The sequence below is a fragment of the Cetorhinus maximus genome, chromosome 11 (genome assembly GCF_964194155.1).
Source record: "Cetorhinus maximus chromosome 11, sCetMax3.hap1.1, whole genome shotgun sequence".
Lineage (NCBI taxonomy): Eukaryota > Metazoa > Chordata > Chondrichthyes > Lamniformes > Cetorhinidae > Cetorhinus > Cetorhinus maximus.
Window position 1 is genome coordinate 122589710 of NC_135889.1, and position 26148 is coordinate 122615857.

General features: G+C 47.4%; 1 protein-coding gene across 1 annotated transcript in view; it reads left to right on the plus strand.

Annotated features, from left to right (window-relative positions):
- Nucleotides 1-26148, plus strand: part of spega (striated muscle enriched protein kinase a) — a 1124881-nt gene that overhangs the window by 19500 nt on the left and 1079233 nt on the right. The gene's annotated exons all lie outside the window — the stretch shown is intronic.

Consider the following 26148-nt stretch of genomic DNA (forward strand, 5'->3'; position numbering starts at 1 on the left):
AGGAGGGGAGATTTACTTGTTAGCCCCTTCATGGCACAATCAGCCCAGCTGTTTGAAAACTGATGCCCTGTCAATCTTTCACCTGTATGTGGGGTTGTGACAACATTCACCTTCCCTACCTCCCCCTCCGCCAGTGCGTTGTATACAAATGGGAGAGGACAGGGAAGGGTTAAGCCTGTTGGGACCTGGTGCTAAGTGACAGGCAAGAGTGAAAGTAAAAGCTTGTTACATTAACAAAAATAACAACTCGTGTTTATTTAGAGCCTTTAATGCACTAGAATGTCCCCAAGGAGATTTATCAAACATAACCAGACAGCTCAATCCAGAGGGTCAGATTCTCTGGGGGACAGGGGTTCAAATCCCACCACGGCAGCTGGTGGAACTTAAATTCAACAAAATAAAATCTGGAATTAAACGCTAATCTCAGTGATTATGGCTACAAAACCATCATTGATGATCTGGTTCACTAATGCCCTTTAGGGAAGGAAATCTGCCGTCCTTACCTGGTCTGGCCAACATGTGACTCCAAACCCACAGCAAATGTGGTTGATTCTTAACTGCCCCTCTGAAATGGCCTAGCAAGACACTCAGTTCAAGGGCAATTAGGGATGGGCAACAAATGCTGACCTTGCCAGTGATGCCCACGTCCCGTGAAAGAATAAAGATAATTCAACAGTGAGCCACATAAGCATTTATTAGGACAGATGGCCAAAAGCTTGGTCAAAGGAAAAGGTTTTAAAGTAGTCTTACAGGAAGAAAGGGAGATCAATAGGTAGAGAGGCATAGGGAAGGTATTCCAGAGTTTAGGGCCCAGGCAGCTTGAAGACACATCTAATGTTGAAGAGATGGAAATCAGGACTGTGAAAGCAACCAGGGTTCAAGGAGCGGAGAGATCTCTGAGGGTTGGTTACCGGGGGTACGAGTTGGGAGACCAACCAAGAGAACATTGGCATCATCAAGTCTAGAGGTAACAAAGGCATGGATGAGGGGTTCAGCAGAGGATGAGCTGACACAGAGGCAGAGTCAGGTGATGTTACAGAGGTGGAAACAGGTGGTCTTAGTGCTGGAGAGGCTGTGATGACTCATCCTTAAACCTGATTCAGAGTCGGATTGGGTCTGAATCTGGATGCATCTGTTTTGTCCGAGTTTGGGTGACCTACCTGGATGGTGATGGGCAGTGGGGTAGAGGGCACCCAAGGCTGCTATCAAAACTAATTGTGGCATTAAGAAATCGGAGCTTGATATTATCTCTGGTATCTCTCTGGGAATGTGGAAACACAGAGATCGTTGCATCAAAGAATTCACTGTCATGTATCTGGCCCTCAAATATCTATCCCAATTCAGCCTCAGCTCCTGCCACTCACTCAAGAACTTAAATATCAGCCATGCCCACTCCAGAGGCTTGGTGGCATAATCCAGGCTGACACACGCAGTGCAGTACTGAGGGTGCTGCCATGTCAGATGCACCCGCTATTTCAAAGAAGAGCAGTGTACCTCAACCAAATTCCCCCGGGGCCTGGGGATTCTCACAGGAATCTGAAGAGCTGTGGAGCTATCAGTGGGTCGTGGGTTCAAGTCCCACTGCAGAGACATGCACACAAGTTCCAGGCTGACACTCCCAGTGCAGTACTGAGGGGGTGCTGCACTGTCAGAGGTTCCGCCTTTCAGGTGAGATCTTAAGGCCAGGCCCCAACTGCCCTCTGAGGTGGACGTAAAGAATCATAGAATTGTTGCCAAGCAGAAGGAGGCCATTCAGCCCATCGTGTCTGTACTGGCTCTCCAAATGAGCAACTCACCGAGTGCCGTTCTCCCACCTTCTCCCCATAACCCTGCACATTCTTCCTTTTCAGATAGCAGTCTAGTTCCCTTTTGAATGCTTCAATTGACCCTGCCTCCACCACGCTTTCAGACAGTGTATTCCAAACCCTAACCACTCGCTGTGTGAAAAAGTTTTTTCTCACCTCACTTTTGCTTCTTTTGCCAATTTCTTTAAATCTGTGCCTCTGGTTCTCAAACCTTCCACCAATGGGAACAGCTTCTCCCTATCTACTCTGCCCAGGCCCCTCATGATTTTGAATACCTCTATCAGATCTACTCTCAACCTTTTTCTCTCAAAGTTAAACTGTCCCAGCTTCTCCAATCTATCTCCATAAGTATCCCATGGGCATTACTTTACAAAAGGGAAGGCAAGTTCTCCTCATTATCCTGGTCAGTATTTCTCCCTCAGCTACCATCACCGAAACAGATTATCTGGTCGTTATCACGCTGCTGTTTGTGGGATCTTGCTGTGCGCAATTTGACTGTCGCATTTCCTACATTACAATAGCGACTACACTTCAAAAACTTCCTCACTGGCTGTAAAATGCTTTGGGATGTCATGAGGTTGTGAAAGGCACTATAGAAATTGTAATGTCACTGGGTTTAGTGATCCAGAGGCCCAACTAATGCTCTGAGGACACGGGCTCAAATCCCACCTTGGCAGCTGGTGGAATTTAAATTCAATTAATAAGTCTGGAGTATAAAGCTAATATCAGTAATAGTGACCATGAAACTATCATTGATTGTCATAAAAACCCATCTGGTTCACTAATGCCCTTTAGGGAAGGAAATCTGCCGTCCTTACCTGGTCTGGCCTACATGTGACTCCAGACCCACAGCAAATGTGGCTGACTCTGAAATGGCCGAGCAAGTCATTCAGTTCAAGGGCAATTAGGGGTGGGCAGCAAATGCTGGCCTTGCCATTGACCCCCACATCCCGTGAAAGAATGAAGAAAAAAAGTATAGAAAAGCCAGTTCTGCTTATTGCTCCATCTCTCTCGCTCTCTAGTCGGTCTTTCTCTCCCTATTAGGATAGGGAACGGAAGTGGGCAGGACTGCATGAATCATCAGTAATTGTTGACAGCTGAGAATGCCAAGTATTATTACAGCAATTTGTAATTTGCCTGACAAGACAAACAAGTGAAATTGAGGGGCAGGGTAAGGTTAGCTGGTCTATCAGAGCCTGCCCCATATTACATCACCTGGAGCATCAGGACCCACTCTCTACCTGCAGACTTCGACAGACAAAGGGACAGAGAAAACCCAGAGTCAGTCAGGAAAATCAACACTCTGGAAAACCCCTCTCCCATCCCCTCAGTCAACTGGAACCTACTCCAGATAATCTGTTTTTAACTGATGTTGGTTAAGAGATAAATATTGTCCAAGATACCGGGGATAATTCAGCTCCTCTTCTTTGAAATTATGCCAGGGGGTCCTTTATATCCACTCGAGCAGACAGAGGGGGCCTCAGTTTAAGGGCTCATCTGAAAGATGGCACCTCTGACAGTGCAGTATGCCCTCAGTACTGCACTGGGAGGGTCAGCATTAATTTTTGAGCTCAGGTCCTAGAGGGGGACTTGAACCTGGAACCTTGTGACTCAGCAGCGAGTGAGCTACTGACTGAACCGCGGCTGATAGTGGCAGCTCGGGGCCAAGTAAGACACCGAGGTTGCGGACAAACTGGTTCAGCCTTAGGCAGTGGTCAGGGAAGAGGGATGAAGCTGGTGGCTAAGGAACAGGGTTTGTAGCAGGGACTGAAGACAACACCAATGGTCAGTTGGAGGAAAATTCTGCTCAGTCTAGGACTGGCTGTCAAACAAGCAGCGCTGCAAACCAGAGGGCGGCTCGGGAGAGACGGTGCTGTGATAGGGTTGGCTGTCATCAGCGTACATGTGAAACCTGACCTGTTTCTGATGACGCTGCCAAGATTTTGTGGTGGAGAGGGGCTAAAAACCACAAACTAATGTCCCCAAAGGACATGATACAGGCCAAGTAAATCCCAGCTTCAGTCTGCATAGAATTAGTTAATCTCAGCCGAGGTGGCCTTCAGCGTTTCTGGGTTAGAGCTGGGGGGTGGCGGAGCCTTAAGCTTGGGTGGGATGTGAAGAAATCAGCTTCTGCACCAGACTTTGTCTCGCTCTCTGTCCTGATGACCACTGCCCTTTGCTTTCCTGCCTTCTGACCCCTGAAGAGGAAAGCTCAGTGATTGGCAGGAATCCAGGGACTGGTGTCAGAGGGGAAAGTTTGCATCTCAACTAGCTAAAAGCTTGCCTGAAGGCCCTACGCATTTCTTATGGCTGGCTTATTATTTTATACAATGGCAGAAAGGAGGCTGGGTGTCAACCGTGGCTCAGCAAAGGGACTCAGAAGGATGTGGGCTCGAGGACCACTGTAGGAACATGAGCACATGTTCCAAGCTGACTCTCTTGGTGCCAGTACTGAGAGAGTGCTGTTCTGCCAGAGTCGCTGGCTTTCAGATGAAATGTTAAGCCGGGGCCTCATGTACTTTTAGACCCCCCGCTGTAGTATTCCAAAGAAGTCACAAAAGTTTTACCCTGAGCCAAGACTTATCCACCAACCAGCATTACTGAAAAACAAGCGATCTGATGGTTTGTGGGATCTTGCTGGGCTCTAAGTGGCTGCCTCGTTTCCTGCATTACGACAATGACTACACTTCAAAAAAAAGTACTTGATCAGCCGTGAAGCGCTTTGGGACATCCTGAGGTCACAAAAGGCGCTATAGAAATGCAAGTCTTTTGTTTTTAATTTGAAATACAACACCTCAATGTAATGCAGCGCACCCTGGGTACTGGACCGAAGTGCTGGTCTAGATTACAAACTCAAGGTGAACCACGACCTTCATGACTCAGGTGAGAAAGTGCATCTCGGCTGGTCATCCGATTAATCGGCTTGAATGTGACATCGCAGACGCTCGGTTGAAGTTTATTTAACCGGCGTTATTAATGGCTGATGTTAACCCATCCTAGTGCAACAAAAAGGGCTACCTCCCCCAGCCCACAGATCCACACCCCCCCCACCTCCCACCCCACCCCATGCCTGCCACAGCGCTGGTCTGAATGGGAACACTCCAAGGTTCTAAGATGGCCTCTGGCTGGGACAGAAATGCCAATAATTCGGACAACTTATAAGGCCAAGTGCTTTTTTTTTTTGAAGATTATTTCGGAAGAAAACAAGTCTAATTGGGTATTGAGGCTGGTGTCAGTTTGTAAGTGGGCAGCAGCAGCAGCCCTGAGACTTGTTTTCCCTTTCTTGGTTGTGTGGCTAGAGTCCAGATGGGGGAGATTTATTACTTGGCAAGGAGATTGCACTGACGGAGAGCGAAGTAACACATACAGCAAGCCAAGTTACAACAAATTACAAATGCTCGCCATTAAGCTGCCTGGCTTCCTTGCTGAATTTATAATTTTTCTGCCACTTCTGCGGTGCTCAATATAAATTATTTTTAATTAACCACCATTACCGTTTTGAACTGATGGTCACAGACATGTTGTCCCCTCACTGCCCTTGGTTAAACTATTGATTAACGCAATGTTTTCGGCAGCTCTTCCTTCATTCGTGTGTTTCCAGAAAGTTCTCTCTCCACTCTCTGACTGGTAGGATCATGCAGAAAATTGAAGAATTGCTTCACAGATGGAGGCCATTTGGTCCATCTTGTCTTTTTTATTATTCATTCATGGAGTGCGGTTATCGCTGGCTGGGCCAGCATTTGTTGCCCATCCCTAGTTGCCCCTTGAGAAGGTGGGGGTGAGCTGCCTTCTTGAACCGCTGCAGTCCCTGTGGTGTAGGTACACCCACGGTGCTGTTAGGGAGGGAGTTCCAGGATCTTGACCCAGCGACAGTGAAGGAACGGCCGATATATTTCCAAATCAGGATGGTGTGTAGCTTGGAGGGGAATGTCCAGGTGGTGGTGTTCCCATCTATCTGCTGCCCTTGTCCTTCTATTTGGTAGTAGTCGTGGGTTTGGAAGGTGCTGTTGAAGGAGCCTCAGTGAGCTGCTGCAGTGCATCTGTGCCAACTGACAAAAAAGCATCCTAGCTTAACTCCACTATCAACCTCTTGGCCTTAGCCATGTTGGTTACAGCACCACCAGTGCATATCCCAGTGTTTTTATTTTTTAATGCAATGAGGGTCTGTGCCTTTATCACCCCTCTGGCAGTGAGTTCCAGACCCCACCACACCTCACCAGAGTGAAAAAAATGCTCTGTAACTTCCCGTTAATCCTTTGACCAATTACTCTCAGTCTATGCCCCCTGGTTACTGACCACTCTGCCAAAGCAAATAGGTCCTTCCTATTTACCTAATCTGGGCCCCTCATCATTTTATCCACCTCAATGAAATCTCCCTGCAGCCTCCTCTGTTCTAAGGAAAACAACCCCAGCTTTTCCAATCATTCCTCATCGCTAAAATTCTCCAATCCAAGGCAACAGCCTCATAAATCTCCTCTGTGCTCTCTCTCGTTGTTGGCAGCCTCCCCTCTATGAGAGATGATGGACACACAGCAAACTTCCATTTAGATGGGGTGAGGGGTGGGGGGGTGCGATCTTCACTTGGCTCACCTTCACTGATGGCTGTGAAGGCCGATCCTCGAGAGGCAGGGTCTGTCATGAATGCCACATATGAAGCTGCTGAGTGACGATGTGGGTATGCGTTTTCTGCGTTGGTGGCTGTTGGCGCAGCCTTGGGAGCCCTGCTGGTCACCTGGCTCCGCCTCCCTCACCATGCACAGGGTCCTTGGGTATGTGGCCATCTCGACACACCACAGCCAGCTCTGTTTGATTAGCGCCAGCACACTGGGGAGCTCTGCCTGCGAAGGGCCTGTGTATTCTTCTAGGATAGACCTGCAATACTCTGCAGGCAGTGAAGGTGGAAATTGTTGAGCTTCTTTTCCTGGTAGCTGTAAGTCACCCAAGTTTCACAGTCACACGGGAAGGTGCTGAGAACACAGGGGTCACACCCTCCCTGTTATGCAGTACTCTAGCCATAGTCTCACTGCTGTTCCAGCAATCGGAAAGTCCAGGCCTACAGACCAGAGGAGACACGGCAGCCAATCTGTCCCATCACAAATGCTAATGCCCCTCAATCACCCAGTCTCTCCAATTCTATCAGCTCTGTCCTTAAGGTTTCTCGCTATTACCTTGTGGACACCACAGTCTCTCCATCACACGGCTGACCAGGAATCTCTCCCACTCTTACCGCCCGCCATTGGCGTGTGTTGGAAGGATTTACAAGTTGATAATCAACCTGTCTGGCTACATCACGAACACACCTCCCTCGGCCATCGAGACCTGGAGTGGGACTCAAACCTGGAGCTTCTGGCTCCGAGCCAGGAACACTACCCACTGAGTCCACAGGACCTCCATGGGCTTTGATTCCCAGCCTGTGTCATTGGTTAATTGAGATCAAAGAAAGAAGGTGCATCTATAAAGCGCCTTTCACGTCTTCAGGATGTCTCAAAGGTCAAGGGATTCCTTTTGAAGTGCGGTCATTGTTTTAATGCAGGAAAGGCAGCAGCCCAATGGTGCACAGCAAGCTCCCACAAGCAGCAGTGAGCAAATGACTCGTTAATCTGTTTTGGGTGAGACTGGCTGAGGGATAATTGTTACCCAGTTCACCTCCGCGCACTTCTTTGAATAGAGCCATTAGTTCCACCTCAGCGAACAGGTTGAATATCTCCTCCGACAGCCCAGCATTCCCTCACTATTGTACTGGGAGTGTCAGTCTAGACTGTCTCTGGAGTTAGGGCTTAAATCCAGAATCTTCTGACTCAGAGGTGAGAGTGCAACTACCCACTGAGCCACATCTGGCACTGCTTGAACACAGCTGTATTGCTGATCAGTCATACAATCAGGGAATGGTTACAGCACAGGAGCAGGCCATTCGGCCCATCATGTCCATGTGTCTCCCTGCGAGAGCTGATCCGCTAGTCCCACTCCCCCTGCTTGTTCCCCACAGCCTTGCGAATTTTTTTCTCTCCAAATAATTATCCAATTCCCTTTTTGAAAGCCACGACTGTATCTGTCTCCACCACATTAGCAGTCCTCATGCCAGTTGAGAGTTAGAAAAACACCATCTACTTAGCTGCTTTGACAGGCTGTCTGGTGTAGGTTAGGAAAGACTATACTTTTAGGGATCATTTCTATATTTTTATACCAGTATAAAAAGAGTATTTCCTCATGTCGTCTTTGGTTCTTTAGCCATTCTTTTCTTTCTTTTGCAATTCACCTTAAATCAGTGCCCCCCGGTTCTCGATTCTTCCACCAATGGGAACAGTTTCTCTCTTTCTAGACCCCTCATGATTTTGAAAACCTCTATCAAATCTCCTCTTAATCCTCACTCCTCCAAGGAGAACAGTCCCAAATCTTCCAATGTATCTACTTAGCTGAAGTACCTCATCCCTGGAACTATTCCTGTGAATCTTATCTGCACCTTCAAAGCCTGTATGCCCTTTCTAAAGTGTGGTGCCCAGAACTGGGTATAATACTGCAGCTGAGGCTAGACCAGTATTTTATAAAGGTTCACCATAATTGCCTTGCTTTTCTAGTCTACACCTCTTGGTCGGCCTCACTAACCATGAGGAGGAGATAGAGCATGAAGTGGGTTAAAAAAATACTAACTGTTTGTGCAATTTCAATAGAGCTCTTAGTTAACATGTCCCAAAGACTATTATTACATCATTGAGTGCTTGGCTGAGTTTCAAAAGCTACAATTATTTCAGCAGCAAGTTCTGAGTTCACTGTTTGATTGTCAGTTTAAAGAGCTTAATATGGGATTAGCTGTCTTTTATGCGGGGTCTGAATAGAAGTTTGTTTGTTTTTATAAGAGATTGAACCCCTGAGGAGATTTAAAAGCTTTGAATGGGTTTCATGAACAGAAGTTTTCTTTCACTATCAAGTGTGTATGAGTGAGAGCTGTATTAAATTGTTAGAAGTTTGTTTTTCTTTTCATTTCCACATGGTTCCTGAGGTCTGCCCATGGTGGATACTGGGTGAGTGGCTCTGCAGGTGGCACGGGGATATGAAGGGGAATGGGGAGATATGAGGGTGCATAGGGTCTGGGCGGAGGGCATGAGGTGGCATGGAGGGGCCATGGGGGGGTGTGGCAGGTGTATCTATACTATTCACGTCAACTACTCCCTCTGATAACATGTTCCATGTTCTAAACACTCTCTGGGTAAAGATGTTTCTCCTGAATTCCCTGTTTAATTTATTAGTGAATTTCTTAGTTCTGGTCTCACCACAAGTGGAGCAATCTGCTCTTTGCCATAGAGTCATTATGACACAGGCCATTTGGCCCATTGAGTCCATGCTGGCTCTCTGTGGAGCAATCCAGTCAGTCCCACTCCCCCGCTGTAGCCCTGCAAATGTATTTCCTTCCACTACCCTCATGGGCAGTGAGTTCCAGGTCATTAGCACTTGCTGCATAAAAAGTTCTTCCTCATATCCTCCCTGTATCTCTTGTGAAAAACCTTAAACCTGTGTTCCCCTAGTCCTTGTACCATCAGCCAATGGGAACAACTTTTCTTTGTCTCCCTTATCCAATCCTGCCATAATCTTGTCCCCCTCCACCAAATCTCCCCCAAATCTCCTTTGCTCCAAGGAGAACAATCCCAGCTTCTCCAATCTAACCCTGTCGCTAAAATCCCCTCATCCCTAGAACCATTCTGATAAATCTCCTCTACACCCTCTCAAGGACCCTCACATCCTTCCTAAAGCGCGGTGACCAGAACTGGACAAGTTGTGGCCTAACCCTTATAAGGGTTCAGCATAAATTCCCTGCTTCTGTACTCAATACCTCTATTTATGAAACCCGAGATCCCATACGCTTCACTAATTACTCTCCATATGTCCCACCACCTTCAAAGATCTATGCAAATGCCTCCCCAGGTCCCTCGCACACTCTTTAGAACTGTACCATTAAGTCTGTATTGCCTCTCCCTAGCCTTTCGGCCAAAATGCATTCCCCCACACTTTTCTGTACTAAACACCATCCGCTGTACGTCTGCCCGTTCTGCCAGTCTATGGCCTTTCACAGTTGATTGGCATCATCCTCACTGCCCAATGTCTGCCCTCTCAAACCCTTGCATAATCCTGTTCTATCGGGTCACCCCTTAGCCCCCTCTTTCCCGGAGAAAAGAACCCTGGCCTGTTCAATCTTTCCTGACAGTCATAATCTCTCAGTTTTGGTAGCATCCCTTGTAAACTGACTTTGCACTTCCTCCATTGCCTCGATGTTTTACTTGTAATGCCCTAAGATCAAATAAAATGCTTTAAGGGACCATAGTGCTATCTGTCCTCAGGGACCTCCAGTTAGCTGTCAGCTCCTTAAATCCATAGAAAGATGCTGCCAATGGAATATTTCACCAGCAGACAGGATTGGATCGAATTGTCTCTCACACAAGGGTTTAGTATCTTTACAAGGTTCTAGTCCACGCTCATAAGGGACTGGCTGGTAATATCTAGCACTGACAACCTTAGAGAAAAAGTCCAATCACTCCGCGCCCAATGAATTCTCATCTTCATTCCCTCCATAGCCTCTCCCCACCCCCCCACCCCCCAATAGTTGTAATCTCCTCCAGCCCTACAATCCTCTGAGAATCTCAGTGCTCCTCCAATTTTGGGCCCTGTCCGTGACCCCTCCCATTGCTCCACCAGTGGTGGCCATGTCTCCAGCTTCCTCAGCTTCATGCTCTGTAATTACCCTTCTAAACCTTTCTACCTCTCTCTTCTCCTCCTTTATGAGATGGGGAGGTGATGATGTAATGGCATTGTCACTAGACCAGGGAACCAGGGTAATGATCTGGGGAGCTGGGTTCAAATCCCACTATAGATTCAATAAGAACAAAAGCTGACATTAAAAATCTCATGATGAAACCATTCTCAATAGTTATAAAAACCCATCATTAATGCCCTTTAGGGCATCCTCACCTGGTCTGGCCTACATGTAGCTCCAGATCCACAGCAATGTGAAATCGCTGAGCAGATCCACTCATTTGTATGCTGCAGTGCATCAAGAAAGCAGGTTATCATCACCTTCTCAAGGGCAATTAGGGACAATAAATGCTGGCCCAGACAGCGATGCTCACCAAGTATTTAGTTGTCCTTCTCCCAACTCCCCTTCCTTTTATTGGTGTGATAATGCTCCTGTAAAGCATCGTGGGACATTTTTCTCCATTAAAGGTACTATGTAAATTCAAGTTGTTATTGAATTTCTTTTGCGAAGGGCAGTACTGGTTGTGATGGAGAGAAAGATCCAGCAAATTCCCTGTAGCAAAATCTCACCAGTGGCAATGTGAATATTCAAGCTGACAGCAGGAACAGACTTGCTGTTTTTATCAAGCCTGTCCCACATCACAACAAGACACATCCTCCCTCCCCCACAACCCCTAGCTGCCTCACACCCCCCCCCTCCCCCCACCAACCTCACACCTACACCCCAGCACAATTCCATATCCCTACCAAGCACCCACCCCCAACAAACCCCTCAGTTCACACTGCCCCTCCGCAACTCACACCCACACCCCTACCAAGTACCCACCCCCATCGCATTCAAACCCTCCAGCTCACACTCAACCCCATGCACCTCACAAACTCATCACCCCACCTCAAACCCACACCCCTGCCAAACGCTCACCCCCATCTCATTCAACCCCCCACCAAACCCCCCACCCTCACCCTCGCCCCCTGCACCTCACATACTCACCACCCCCACCTCAAACCCACACCCCTGCCAAACGCCCACCCCCATCTCATTCAACCCCCCCACCAAACCCCCCACCCTCACCCTCACCCTCGCCCCCTGCACCTCACATACTCACCACCCCCACCTCAAACCCACACCCCTGCCAGATGCCCACCCCCATCTCATTCAACCCCCCACCCTCACCCTCGCCCCCTGCACCTCACATACTCACCACCCCCTACCTCAACCCCCCCACCACACAATCAACCCCTCCAAACCACATACTCATGCGCCCCCACACACCCACCTCCCATCTCTGACCACACACCCACCCCCCACCCTCACACTCTCCGCCCTGCAGTACTAATTAATGACAATTAAGGAAATCCTTAACATTGAGCTAAAGGCCTGGGAAAGGCAGTTGGAGTGAGGTGTGGGACCTCGGATAAACATTTCACCATGGGGCGGGTGCACAGAGAATGTTGTGGGATGTGGTAACTCGAGGCTGAAAGTTCAGGGACTCATTAGGAATGTTTTGCTTTTTGGGAATAGTTGGCAAGTACTTTAATTTTGCTAATGATTATTCCCTCGCCATTGTATTGATGTACTTTACTGTAATCACCTGAATCCCCAAACTGACCTGCTACAACCTGAGGTTTTAACGGACTGAAGGATAAGAAAGGCACAGGAAGAGACAGACCCTTGGGGGTTCCTGTACAAACATGTTTGAAGGTGACAGGACAAATTGATCAGGATATTGAAAAAGCAAATGGGGTCCTTGGTTTTATTAATTGAGGGATAGAGTACAAAAGCCAGGAAATTATATTAAACCTTTTTTAAAACACTGGCTAGGCCTCAGCCAGTGGATTGTGTTCACTTCTCCAGACACACTTTAGGAAGGATGTCAAGGCCTTGGAGAGGGTGCGAAGGAGATTTAACCAGATGGGATCAGCAATGAGGGACTTCAGTTGATGTGGAGAGAATGGAGAAGCTGGGATTGTTCTCCTTAGAGCAGGGAAGGTTAAGGGGATGTTTAATAGAGGCGTTCAAAATAATGAAAGGCTTTGATTGAGTGAAGAAAGGAGAAGCTGTTTCAACTGACAGGAGGGTCAGTAACAAGACACAGATTGAAGGTAATTGGTAAAAGAACCAGCGGGGGAGATGAGGAGAATTTTTTTTACGCAGCGAGTTGTTGTGATCTGGAAGGCGCTGCCTGAAAGGGCGGTGGAAGCAGATTCAACTTTCGAAAAGAGAATTGGATGAATACTTGAAAAGGAAAATATTGCAGGACTTGGGGAAAGAGCAGGAGAGTGGGACTAGCTGGATCGCTCTTTCAAAGAGCCAGCATAAATAAGATGGGCTGAATAGCCTCTTTTTGTGCTGTGTCATGCTATGATTCAAACAATTCTCCTGCAGGAGGAGGTAAATCAATTCGGCATATAACTGGCTGAATTCTCCATTTATCTACCTGCTCAGGACATTGCAGAGCAAGCTATAGCCAATAAAGTATTGCTGAAATTTTGTCACTGTTGTAATGCAGGGAACATGGCAGCCAATTTGCACACAGCAAGATCCCACAAACCACAACATGATAGCAACCAGATAAATCCGATTTTTGTTTTGTGTTATTGGTTAGGTGATAAATCTTGACCAGGATATCTCTGCATTTCTCCAATTCTGGCCCCTTGACCGTCCCCGATTTTAATTGCCCCACCGTTGGTGACCGAGCCTTCAGATGCCTGGGCCCCTATAAACTCTGAAATTCCCTCCCTAAACCTTTCAGCTTCTCGGCCCCTTTCAACGGAGCTAAAACCCTCCTTAAAAACTTTGACCAAGCTGTTGGTCACCTGTCCTAGTACCTCTCAGGGTCAAATTTTGTCTGAAAATCCTTTGGTTAAGTTTTGTACTTTACTACATTACAGATATTGTCTAAATGTAAAGCTTCAGATTATATATATTTATATAAAGTAAATAGGTAATTAACCATGGTCCACAGGCATCTCTCTCTCCATTGGAGAGAGACAATTAGTCATATATAGCTTGAGGAGCATCACCCTACAAGTGTGGGGCAAGGTTAGGAGGTAGGCCTCCATGAGCTACCCCAGCTAGTACAGGGATTAAGCCTATGCTGTTGGTGTTATTCTGCAGCACACTCTAGCTATCTGGCCAGCTGAGCTAACCCACTCCTCACCGAATACGAAAAGAAAACATGTGCTTGGCTATGGGCAAAGAGTTGGTGTAGTTAGTTTCTGGGATTTGGGGGAACGAGGCTACTGTTTAGAGACTGCGAACTGTGCCCTGGGGTGAAGAGGAGGGCCGGGGCTGTGATGGGGTGGAGGGGGTGGTTGGGAGTGGAGTTTGGGACCCTCTGCAAGTGGGACACTGAAAATGACAAACCCAGGAAACAAGTTTACAAAAAATGGCAGGGAGCAGAGACAGGAAAAGGAACTGAATGCAGCTGTCCAAGGGTCAGCAGCAGAGTCCGTGATGGCTGCCTGGTCTCAGTTAGCCCCCCCTTGCCAGTGGGGAAACCGGGGCCAGTTTTGCCAACACAAGAGGGTCAAAGGTTGGAGAGTGGGGGTCGATGGAGTCAGGTGAGTGGACGCCATCTACACTCATTGATGTTGTGATTAGAAAGTGACCCCCTTCAACATCCACCCCCCCCAATCCCCACACCCCCACATCCACATCCCCCCTCCTGCGCCAACCCTAACCAACCTCACCTCTGTGGCGTTTATATTGGTGGTGTTCAGAGTCGTGCTCTCTGCGTTTTTTAAAAAAAAAACACACACACGCTGCTGATCAAAGGATGACATTAATCCGTTGTAAAAATAGCCCAGGATGGAGCAGTGCAGCCCGAGAGCTATTTACACCCCTCAGGGGTGCAGCTGAGTCTGTCAATTAAAGGCGTCAGCACAAATCGCTTTGGCTGTGAGCTGGAGAACTGGGTTTGAGTATCTGCTGCAGCAGCTTGCAGTACTTACCCACTAAGAGGTAGCTCACACAAACATGTGAGACACCCTCACTTAACCTGTAATCCAGAAGGTTCCACACTGCTTGAAGAAATGATACAGCACAGAAAGAGGCCATTCAGCCCATCTGCTCCATGCAGTGGTTGCACACAAGCCTCCTCCCACTCTATCTTAACTCACCCGATCTGTATAACCTGCTTTTCCTTTCTCCCTCGTGTGTTTATCCGGTATCCCCTTAAACATATTATTCACCTTAACCACTCCCTGTGGTAGCGGGTTTCACATTCTCCCCGCTCTCTGGGTAAAGAAGTTTCTCCTGGATTCCTGGTTGGATTTATTAGTGATTATCTTATATTAAATTTGCAATTTGCAACCAATGAAATGCATTTTCAAAGCTTTTTGGGGCCTCCAGAGCTCGTGAAAGGCGCTACATAAATGTAAGGCTTTCTATCTGCCCACCTACCTATCTCACTCCTTCCAACTCTTTTCCTCAATCTCTTTATAGTTTTTCCCTCTCCTGCTCTCTCTTTATTTTATCAGCTGGGAGGATGAAGGGTTAGATATTCCTGGGATTGGAACCTGGAATCTTGTGATCCTGAATTTGCTGCTTAATTGAGAGAGAAAGAGAGAGATTTCCCAATCGGCAAAAATTTAGGCTCAAGCAGATAATGTGCTTTGTACTAAATTCCTCTATGTGCTATCTTTGGGCAGGTATTCATCCATTCATAACGCACTGGGAGATGTAGAAATGTGCTAAGTGTTTGCGCCTGAACTGTGCTAATTGAAAAATACAGCTTTGTAACCTTCTATTTTTTGAGGGAGTCAGATTTGTGAGACTCCTTCCTTGTCTCAGTCTCCCCCCTACACCCTGCAGGCTTTTACATCCCAACATATCTCTTCATCTAGAACCGTCTCTCCTTCTCCCCGACTCCTTTCGCCATCCTTGACGTCCTTCTGCGTTGGGGCAGATGGTGAAATTTGAATTTGTTAAAAGTCTGATGGTGACCATGAAACCATTGCTGATTGTCGTTAATAAACTCATCCAGTTCACTAATGCTCCTCCCTTTAGGATCTGCCATCCTTACCTGGCCTGGCCTACATATAACCCCAGGCCCACAGCAATGTGGCTGACTCTTAAATGCCCTCTGAATATTGCTGGTGCTCACATCCCATGAATGAACGGGCTGAATTCCCCAGAATTTTTGTCCATCTTCTGGCCACTTACGGATGCAGAATGTGGTCCATCAGTGCAGCAGGTGGGTCCAACTCTCCAGGAGGTTGCTTATTATCCATACGCTCTTCTCATGCACTATAAATTGTTGTTCCCTTTACTATTGGTATTCTTGCGAACCTGTGCTGATGTGTGCAAGACGAAAAGCTTCAATAATCAGGGTAATCTGAGCATTTTTCAGGGCTAAAAGTGGCTGGCTTAGGCCCATTTTGGTTCTGTTTTTTGTGTCATGCTGGCCTGAACCTTGTTTTTCATGTCTTTTGCTTTGGGAGAGAGCTGTCCATTATCCTGCCATTCACACTCACTCTGGACCAACGTTTCATTTCTTTACTGCAACCATTACCACTCCCTTTGCCTTTAGTTCCATGACACCTTTGTCAATTACTCTCTCCCGCCCTCTACCCTATCCTAGACCTTCCCCTTTGTTCCTCCTGCCCCCTCCCCCCCCATTTTGATAGCATAAAACATCATGTTTCTACCCTTCAGTTCTGAAGTAGAGTCACAATTGACTCAGAACATGAACCCTTGTTTTTCTCCCCACAGATACGGACAGACCTGTTGAGTATTTCCGGCATTTTATGTTTTATTTTTTTAAAAAGTGCTGTATTGACTGTAAAATACTTTTGGACATTATTTCAGGTTTTCCAGAACTTGAAGGATTTTGCTTTTATCCTAGTGCTGTAAATTTTGAGGTTGCTCTGGACTTTCTCACCAGGAGAAATTGTTTCTCTCTATTTACCCCTTCACGCCCTTAATCATTTTAGAGACATTAACCAGGTTACCCTTCATCCTCCCCTCCTCGAATGTTGGGCTGAGAAGGTGTTCCTCTGTAAGGCACAGCGCTCTTAATGGGCTAGTGTCTCAGGTTTCTTTTGCCCTGTGCTATGATGGAGTGTAAAAGCAACATACTGCGGGTGCTGGAAATCCGAAACAAAAACAAAAATAGCTGGAAAAGCTCAGCAGGTCTGACAGCATCTGCGGAGAGGAATACAGTTAACGTTTTGAGTCCGTATGACTCTTCTTCAGATGGAGCGTGTCTGGTATGTGGCATTTGGTGATGTAGGGGGACGATGCAGGCTCAGTGAGTAACCTCCGATTCGAGAAGGCAGCACAATCAAATGTTTAAATGTGTGGGGAGAAAAAAAGCAGTTGTGTAAAATCAAGAGTTGGGGCTGCACTTCCTCAGGTCAGTACCTCACTATTGCCACTAAGAAGAGCAAGTGAGCTGTACGAGCAGACTGCTCTACTTTTGCTGTTACAAACTGGTTACTACACGTTAAGGACCATGCAGTGCAATGTGAAGGGGAATCTAGCACAAGGCGCGGTGCCAGGTTTTGCTGATCTTTGGCGAGTTTAGCTGGGTCTGGATGAATCACAGCATGACTCTGGATGACTCAGCACAGAGGACACCATTCGGCCCATCGTGGCTATGTCAGCTCTTTGAAAGATAGTCCCCCCACTCCCCGCTGCTTTTTCACCACAGCCCCGCAAATGTTTCAGTTTTTAAGTTAACTCTTTATTCGTTTTACAACGACAACTTACATCTTATATTAGGGAGGGGAATCCCAGCGCTTGGGGCCCAGGCCGCTGAAGGCACGGCCGCCAATGGGGAAGGGATGGAAATCGGGGATGCGCGAGAGGCCAGAATCGGAGGAGTGCAGAGATCGCAGAGGGCGGTCAGGCTGGAGGAGGTTACTGAGATAGGGAGGGGCGAGGGCACAGTGGGGTTTGAAAACAAGGGTGAAAATCTTAAAATCGGGAAATGCGAGGGAAGTTTTGTTAACTAGAGGTTGCTTTTGTTGATCACTGACAAGTCTCATTGAGTCTCACCGATGTGAGGTTAGCTTCAATGCTCCTGGGTAAAATCTCTTTTTGGGCCTGGCCTTCTGTGATGAGCAGGACAATCTCCACCACCCCCCTCCCCCCACCCTCCACAAACAGGGGGTGAGTGCGAACGTGGGTGGGCATGTAGAGTCATACCACCAGCCACCGTGCCAGTTTGCAAACACCACCTCATCCCAGGCCTCTCTCCCCCGGAGACGGTATCGGCGATGGGAGAGCGATGCATGAGCCAAGCAGCAGGCAGCCAATTAAGATTCGATGTGGTGGTTGGGGGTGAGTGGGGGCGGTGGGGTGGGGGGTGGTGGGGCAATAGCGGGTCCCGGGAAAATACAGCGACTCACTGATACATTCCTGTCCCCAGGGGCCTTTCCCAAGGAGCTGAGTAACCAATCAGCCCAATCAAAACACCACTCGGCAGTCATTTTACACCAACGCTGGCATTTTACTGATACCTGAACAGGACCCCACCGCCCCCCCCGCCCCACCCCCGAGTGGGCAGAGTCTGCTGGCTCAATTGAGGCATCCTTCGAGCAGCAGGCCTGAGGGCCATCGGACCCAGAGGCTCTGTGCCACAATGGTGGGGTCGAGGGGATGAAAGGCCACAGCCCTGTCTGCTACCTCAAACCCTGAAGAAACCCCATCTGGACCCCAAGCTCAAGATGAAACAGAGAGTACTGTGTTGGATGGTTGTTTTTCAGACTGGAGGAAGGTATATATTGGGTTTTCCCAGGGGTTGGTCTGAGGTTACTGCTTTTCCTGATACATATTGATGACCCAGACTTGGGTATACAGGGCACAATTTCAAAACTTGCAGATGACACAAAACTTGGAAGAGTGTGAACTGTGAGGAGGATAGTGATAGACTTCAGGAGGATATAGACAGGTTGGTGGAATGGGCAGACATGTGGCAGATGGAATGTAATGCAAAGATTTGTGAAGTGACTCATTTTGATAGAAGGGATGGTGAGAGGCAATATAAAATAAAACATACAATTCTAAAGGGGATGCAGAGAGACTGGGGGTATTTGGGTACAAATCATAAAGATGGCAGGAAAGGTTGAAACGCATTTAAACAGGCATGTGGGATCCTTGGATTTATAAATAGAGGCATAGGGTACTAAAGCAAGGAAGTTATGATGAGTCTGTATAAAACACCAGTTCCGTCTCAACTGGAGTATTGTGTCCAGTTCTGGGCACCACACTTTAGGAAAGATGTGAAGGCTTTGGAGAGAGTGCAGGAAAGGTTTACTAGAATGGTTCCAGGGACGAGGGACTTCAGGTACATGGATAGATTGGAAAAGTTGGTGTTGTTCTCTTTAGAGAAGAGAAGGTTAAGAGGTAATTTGATCAAGGTGTTCAAAATCATGAGGAGTCTACACAGAGCAGATAGGGAGAACCTATTCCCATTGATGGATGGATCAGAACCAGAGGGCACTGATTTAAGGTAATTGGCAAAAGAAGCAACAGTGAGTGACACGAGAAACTTTTTCACACAGCAAGTAGTTAGTATCTGGAATGCGCTGCCAGAGAGTGAGGTGGAGGCAGATTCAATCGTGGCTTTCATGAGGGAAGAGAGAAATTGGTTGAGCTGCAGGAAGAGAGTGGGACTGGCTAAGTGACTCTTACAGAGGGCCAGCACAGACACGACGGGCCGAATGACCTTGTATGCTGTAACCGTTCTACAATTCTATGATTCAATGAGATTTAATTGAATTGTATAAAATGATGAGGTGTCCGGATAGAGAATCTATCTCAATTAGCCTAGAGGTAATAGGTTTACAGTAATGGGTAGAAGGATTGGAGGGGAGTTGAGGGGAATTTCTTTTTCACTCAGGTGAGGCAAAGGGCCTGGAACTCACCACCTGAAACCCTCATCACATTTTAAAAAAGTTTTGGATCTGCACTTGAGATGCTGTAACCTACAGGGCTACAGACTGAGAGCTGGAAAGCGGAATTAGACTGGATAGTTTTTTTTTCAGCTGGCACAGACACGATGGGCCAAATGGCCTCCTCCCAGGATGTAAATCTTACAATGTTTCTAAAGGATTATCTAATTCAGTGTAGACCAGAGCTCGGTCTCGGAGCCTGCACAGAATCATACAACAGAGAAGGAGACCATTCAGCCCACCAGTCTGCGCTGCCTCTTTGAAAGAGGCATCCTCTTAGCCCCACTCCCCTGCTCAATCCGAATAGCCCTCCAGATTTTCTTCACCGACTCTTTATCCAATTCCCTTTTGAATGTTCCTATTGAATCTGCTCCCACCGCCCTCTCAAGCAGAACTTTCCAGGTCACAACAACTCGCTGCATAAAATAAATTCTCCTCATCCCCCCCCCGACTTCTGGTTCTTTTGCCAGTTCCCTTCAGTCTGTCGCCTCTGGTTATTGACCCTCCTGCCACTGGAAACAGTTTCTGCTCAATTACTCTATCAAAATCCTTCCAAAACACAATGAATATTCAAGCTAAAAAATTTACAATTGGACATCAATAGAAGTCCAGGATAAATAGTTTTATGGAATGCCCTCCCAGCCAAGGACATTGATGCAGACAATCTAATCAGCTAAAGAGACAACTAGACGGCTTTTAGGCAAGTGATGGATAAGGGGAGATTGATGGGGGCGTGGGTTGCATGTTCTCTCATTGTATCTACTTGTCCCCGTCATGTATTGTCTGCATCTTCCAGGATGACGCAAAGCGAGGCTGGTTACAGATCTAGCTCGAGTGTGAGACTGTCTGTGGCGCAACGGAGATATGTGCCCAGAATGTGGGATCAGCTTGGTTGCAGGCCTGGAGAGGGGAAAGGATTTGGGGACACCTGCAGTCACATGCCTGAACTTCACCTCAGGAAAGTGATATTGGCCTCGGAGGGGGTGAAGCACAGATACACCAGAATGACCCAGGGCTGAATGGGTTAAATAATGGCCAGTTGTGTAGATTGGATTCGCATTCCAGTGAGTTTAGAAGTTTGAGGGCTGATCTGATCAAGATGTTTAAACTGGTAATGGGATTTAGTCAGGTAGGTAGGGATTCACTATTTCTTTTGGTTAGAAAATAAAGAACAAGGGGACATAATCTTTAAGTTAGGGACAGGCCATTCAGGGCTGAAGTTAGGAAGCACTTCTTAACACAAAGGGGAGTGGATTTTTTTCATTCTTTCACAGGATGCAGGCATCACTGGCTGAGCCAGTATTTGTTGCCAAACCCTAATTGCCCCTTGAGAAGATGGTGGTGAGCTGCCTTCTTGAACTGCTGCAGTCCATGTGGTGTAGGTACACCCACAGTGCTGTTAAGAAGGGAGTCCCAGGATTTTGACCCAGTGACAGTGAAGGAACGGTGATATATTTCCAAGTCAGGATTGTGAGTGACTACATGGGAACTTCCAGGTGGTGGTGTTCCCATGTATCTGCTGCCCTTGTCCTTCTAGGTGGTAGTGGTCATGGGTTTGGAAGGTGCTGTTGAAGGAGCCTTGGTGAATTCCTGCAGTGCATCTTGTAGATGGTACACACACTGCTGCTACTATGCATTAGTGGTGGAGGGAGTGAATGTTTGTGGATGGGGTGCCAATCAAGCCGGCTGCTTTGTCCTGGATGGTGTCAAGCTTTTTGAGTGTTGTGGGAGCTGCACTCATCCAGGCAAGTGGGGAGTATTCCATCACACTCCTGACTCATGCCTTGTAGATGGTGGACAGGCTTTGGGGAATCAGGGGGTAAATTACTCTCTGCAGAATTCCCAGCCTCTGACCTGCTCTTATAGCCACAGTATTTATATGGTTGGAATCTGGAACATTTTCCCCCAAAAAGCGGGATACTGGGAGGGGTCAACTTTTTCCAAGCTTTCAAGATTAAGATCGATAGAGTTTTGTTGATTAGGAGTTTGAAGGCATATGGAGCGAAAGTGGGTAAATGGAATTAAGATACAGATCAGCCAAGATCTAAATGTTCTCTGGACTTCAATAGAAAATGACAATTGCTGTAGACCTTTCATTATTATTCTATAAATTAAGAAGACCTGTATTTTGCAATGTATTGTAATTATTTGTATATTGAAATGTTCATGATTGTGAATCCTTTTATTATTTTATACTTTATTTTTATTTTAATGATTGTCTAGAATGAATTTTAATTGCTCATTTAATTTGTTTCGTCATCACAATTCAGCATCTGCTGCTATCATTTTTGTAATACACCAATTATCTGTCTGTCTGTCTATCTATTATCCATCTGTCTATCAATCCATCGTAGAACGAGGGCACAACATTTAAAAATAAGGGGTCTCCCATTTAAGACGGGGATGAGAAGAAATTTATTTCTGAGGGTTGTGAATCTTTGGAACTCTCTTCCCAGGGAGCAGTGGAGGCAGAGGCAATGAATATTTTTAAGGCAGTGGTAGATTTTTTGACTAACAGGGAGTCAAAGGTTATTGGGGATAGATGAAGCATGGAATTGAGGCCACACTCAGACCAGTCATGATCATATTGAATTGAGGCACAGGCTTAAGGGGCTGAATGGCCTACTTCTGCTCCCCATTTGTATCTATCTCTATCTCTACCCCTACCTCTATCTTCATATCTCTCTTTTTCTCTCTCTCTCTCTCTCTCTCTCTATATATACGTTCCTTTAGTACTGACCTGCGGCACACCCTCAGCACTGACCCTGCGACAGTGCGGCACTCCCTCAGTACTGACTGGGAGGTGTGGGTTTTCTTGTGGGTGACGGGACCCTTCCATTTGGCCCCACTTGGGCTTCCAGAGCCCACCCATTTCTTCAGTGCGCCCATAAGGCTCAACTTTGTGGGAAGCAACATCCGATTTGGTTGCTTCTGCCCGTGCTGTCCTGTTAGATGGGTCGCTGATGCTGCTGGTCCAATCAGCTGGCCGGCAGCAATATTCGGCCGGCCGCCACACCGGGGAGAGTGGGGCCAGTGACCAGGCGGACAGACCCAGCACCAGCATTCAGATCCCTTAACATGGAGATACCCCGGACTGGCTGCACAGAGCCGATTCGGTCACTGGGGGTAGAGGGGAGACCCCTCTGTGGGGCTATTAGCGGTCCTGGCTTCAGCCATTTCTCCCCTTGGTCCCGCCCTTGTGGCATAGAGAGCCTCTGGGTCTGATAACTCCCGGGCCCTGCCGCGAGGGGACAGCCTCGATTGAGCCGGCGGCTTCTGCGCAAGCCGGGATGTGGGGCGAGGGCTGGTGCCATCCTGACCTTTGTTTAAATACCGGTGTTGGCGCCAAATCAACCCTAAGTGGGGCCTTGTTTGCCCTAATTGGCTTTCTGCTCGCTCAGTGCTGGTGGCAGAGCCAGTTCTCCGGCCTACCCTGCGCACAGCCTTCGGAGGCAGTTGGGGGATCTGTCCCAACGTGGCTCCCCCTCATTTTCCCAGCCCCCAACCTCCAATCCCATCTCCGTGGGGGTTGGGGGCAGGTAAATCCAGCACGGGGGAGTCAGCATCGATTGGCCTCAGTCCAGGTCAAAAGAACAATCGGCCCATCCTCTTTGTGTGGGATCTTTGAAAGATCTGTCCAGTTCATCCCACTTTCCCCCACTCTTTCCCCGTAGCTCTACCAATGTTTCCTCTCCCAGTAGATCTGCATGTTGTGCTGGGCACTGCTGTTACATCCTGAGCCCTATCAGCATTGACGAGGAGGCTTTGGCGTCTGGTTTTGCTCTGACCTTATCCAAGACACTGGCCACAGGGATCGCTACATATTCCAATGAACGGCTTCCATATCTTGGGAATGTCCACGCACTCCTTAAGTGACATTCTGCAAGAAAATGATCAGGCAAGGGGGTTGCTAACAATTTGGGTTGTGCACCACAAATTCTGCCGGTGTTAGATGAAGCTTGTATTGTGTTTTTGTGCCAAAGCTATTAATTATTTTCCTGGTGTGTCTGTATTTGTATGTGTGTGTGTGTGTGTGTGTGTGTGAGTGAGAGAGAGAGAGAGAGTGACAGTCTAGCTTTAAGGAGGCGGTGTTTAGCTGTGTAATAGCTAGTTACCAGTTATCACAACAGGAAAATTGATCTGGAGCAGTTTGACGTCACCTCGATTGATCTGTATTTATAATTTATTGCCTACAAGATGGTGTGCAGCAAGCTGGAGTATCACAAGAGGCTGCTGGATTAAAGAGGCCAGCCAGGCCCAGTGTCTGCCTACCCCAATGATGTGTACTGGTTCTGGTTTAGTTCTCTGTGTTTCTTTCTGCAACATCAGAGCTGGACAGCACAATTCAGGCTGACGGAGGGGAAACTGGAAAGAAAATGATTTCATTGCTGATTTGGAAATGAGGATTGCTGTGAGAGAAGAAACCCTGTTTTGATTGGGAGTGTTTATATATACACACACACAGATATACAGAGACACAATACACACAGATATACAGACACACACATAAACACGGACAAACACCATACAGAAACACACACACAAGCACACACACTCAAACACACAGAAATACAGACACACACAAGCAGAGAGATGCACGTACAGATATATACAGACGCACAAGTAGAAACACACATAGATACACAAACACAGATGCAGAGAGATATACAGACACATACAGACAGGCAGAGCTAGAGACGAAAAGACACATATACAGACACACACACACACACAGATACACATGCAATGGACTGAAATAGCAAAAATGAAAGGAGCTTTTTTTTTGCTCCATTGAGTAGCTGCCAGTCAGGAGATTGAAAGAACAGTCATCAGGCAGATGCTTAATTACCAGGCAGCAGCAGCATCAGCATCAGCAGCAGACAGCAATCTACTCCGTTAACATGAAAAAAATCTGGGCAAAAAAGCGACTTCAGGTAAGAGAGAGAGAGAAATGTAAATGGTGCTTAATTTCCCTGAGATTTCAGCAATAGCTCTTAACAGTGTGTGTGTGTCTGTGTCTGTGTACAGGGAGATTATGGCACTGAAATTATTAACTTAGAATTGAAAACAAAATCAGAGGAATTGTTTATACTGGTACCTCACGATATTTAACTGAGATATTTACAGCCAAGGAGAGAGTATTAATGGATCAGATGAGTTGGATTTTATAATGAAGGCTCGGAAACCCTCCGGTGTGAGGGTGAAGGTTATAGGAAGGATCCCAGATATGAAACAGAAAATGCTGGAAAATGAACATCTGAGAATGTGGAAAAAGCCCTGTTTGATATTTGGCTATAGAGGCTTCGTTGTGCCTGAAATTGAGAGTTTTAGGTTACGTTATTTTGTATACGTTTGATTAATGCAATGTCGCAATTTTAGAAAACTGCTATTTCCCGAGGGAAATGACTCAATTCTGTGGAATTCTCTCTCTCTTTCCCTCCTCCCCTTCACCTCCTTTCCCCTTTTACCCTCTTCCTCTCCTTCCAACCCCTCTGTCCCCCTGCATTCATTACTATTCCCTCCATCCCTCTGTTTTCCTTGCAGCCCCTCCGTTCCTTTCCACCCCCTCCATTCCTCTCCACCCCACTCCATTCCCCTCAACTTCCTCCATTTCCCTCCACCCCACTCCATTCCCCTCCACCCCACTCCATTCCATTCCCCTCCACCCCACTCCCCTCAACCTCCTCCATTTCCTTCTAACCCCCTCCATTCCCCTCAACCTCCTCCACTCCTCCATTACCCTCCACCCTCTCCATTCCCAGTGTTTATCAGGGATGTAAATGGATCAATGTTTGATGGATTGAATTAATCCCAGTGTATTTATTGGCCTGTGCCCTGTAAACTCGGGTTACATGAGGAGACTGATCTAACTGTAATGGTCCACCTGTCTCAGTGATGAACTATGTTGTAGCTGAGCAATGAAAAGGAATTGGATATTCACATGCACAGAATAAATGAGGCTGAAGGAAGCTGGTTAAACAGGGATTCCAAGCTTTTACCCATTAGCGTGTTGGTACCTTACTGAGCATTCCTATCCCCTCCTCCGCTCACTCAGGTTACAATCTTTGCTTTTTCTCTGGGATAACCATCATTAGCCAGTCAGTGATGATAACCATACCCTCCTGTTCATCTGGGTAAGGGCTGAATCGGTGTGCCAACGGTTCAGTACATTGTCACTCTACAGAGAGCCTATTCCATCAGGGGGTGTCTGTCGTCACTGACAGGCTTAGAGGTTGGATACAGGGTGGTTTAGTCCAAATGTTGTTTGGTCCTCACTGTGCCAGGCTGGACGTGGCGTGTTTTGTTGTGACCAGCTACTAACTCGAAAGGAAGCTGCCTGGAAAATGTCCTTCCGGGGTCTCTGGTAGTACAGCTACTCTGCTAAGATCAAACAGCTACCATTCTGAGTCACAATTTTGAAGATGTCTTTATGGACGGGGCATTTAAATTGTATCTTGCCGATTACACAGATACGGACGGCGGGATCTTCCACACCCTCCCCACCGCCTCGAACTCCTGGTCAATGGACTTCTGGCTGGGGGTGGTGGGGTGGGGGCACTGCCCTCGCCCTTGCCCGTGCCCGTGACTGGGCCGGAAAATCCCGGCCGGAGACATGGGAATGGTGGGGGGGGTTCGGGGGGGGTGTTGCGGAAGAGGGAAAGAAAAGCATTTTCATGACCGTTAAGTTACCGAGTTTTCG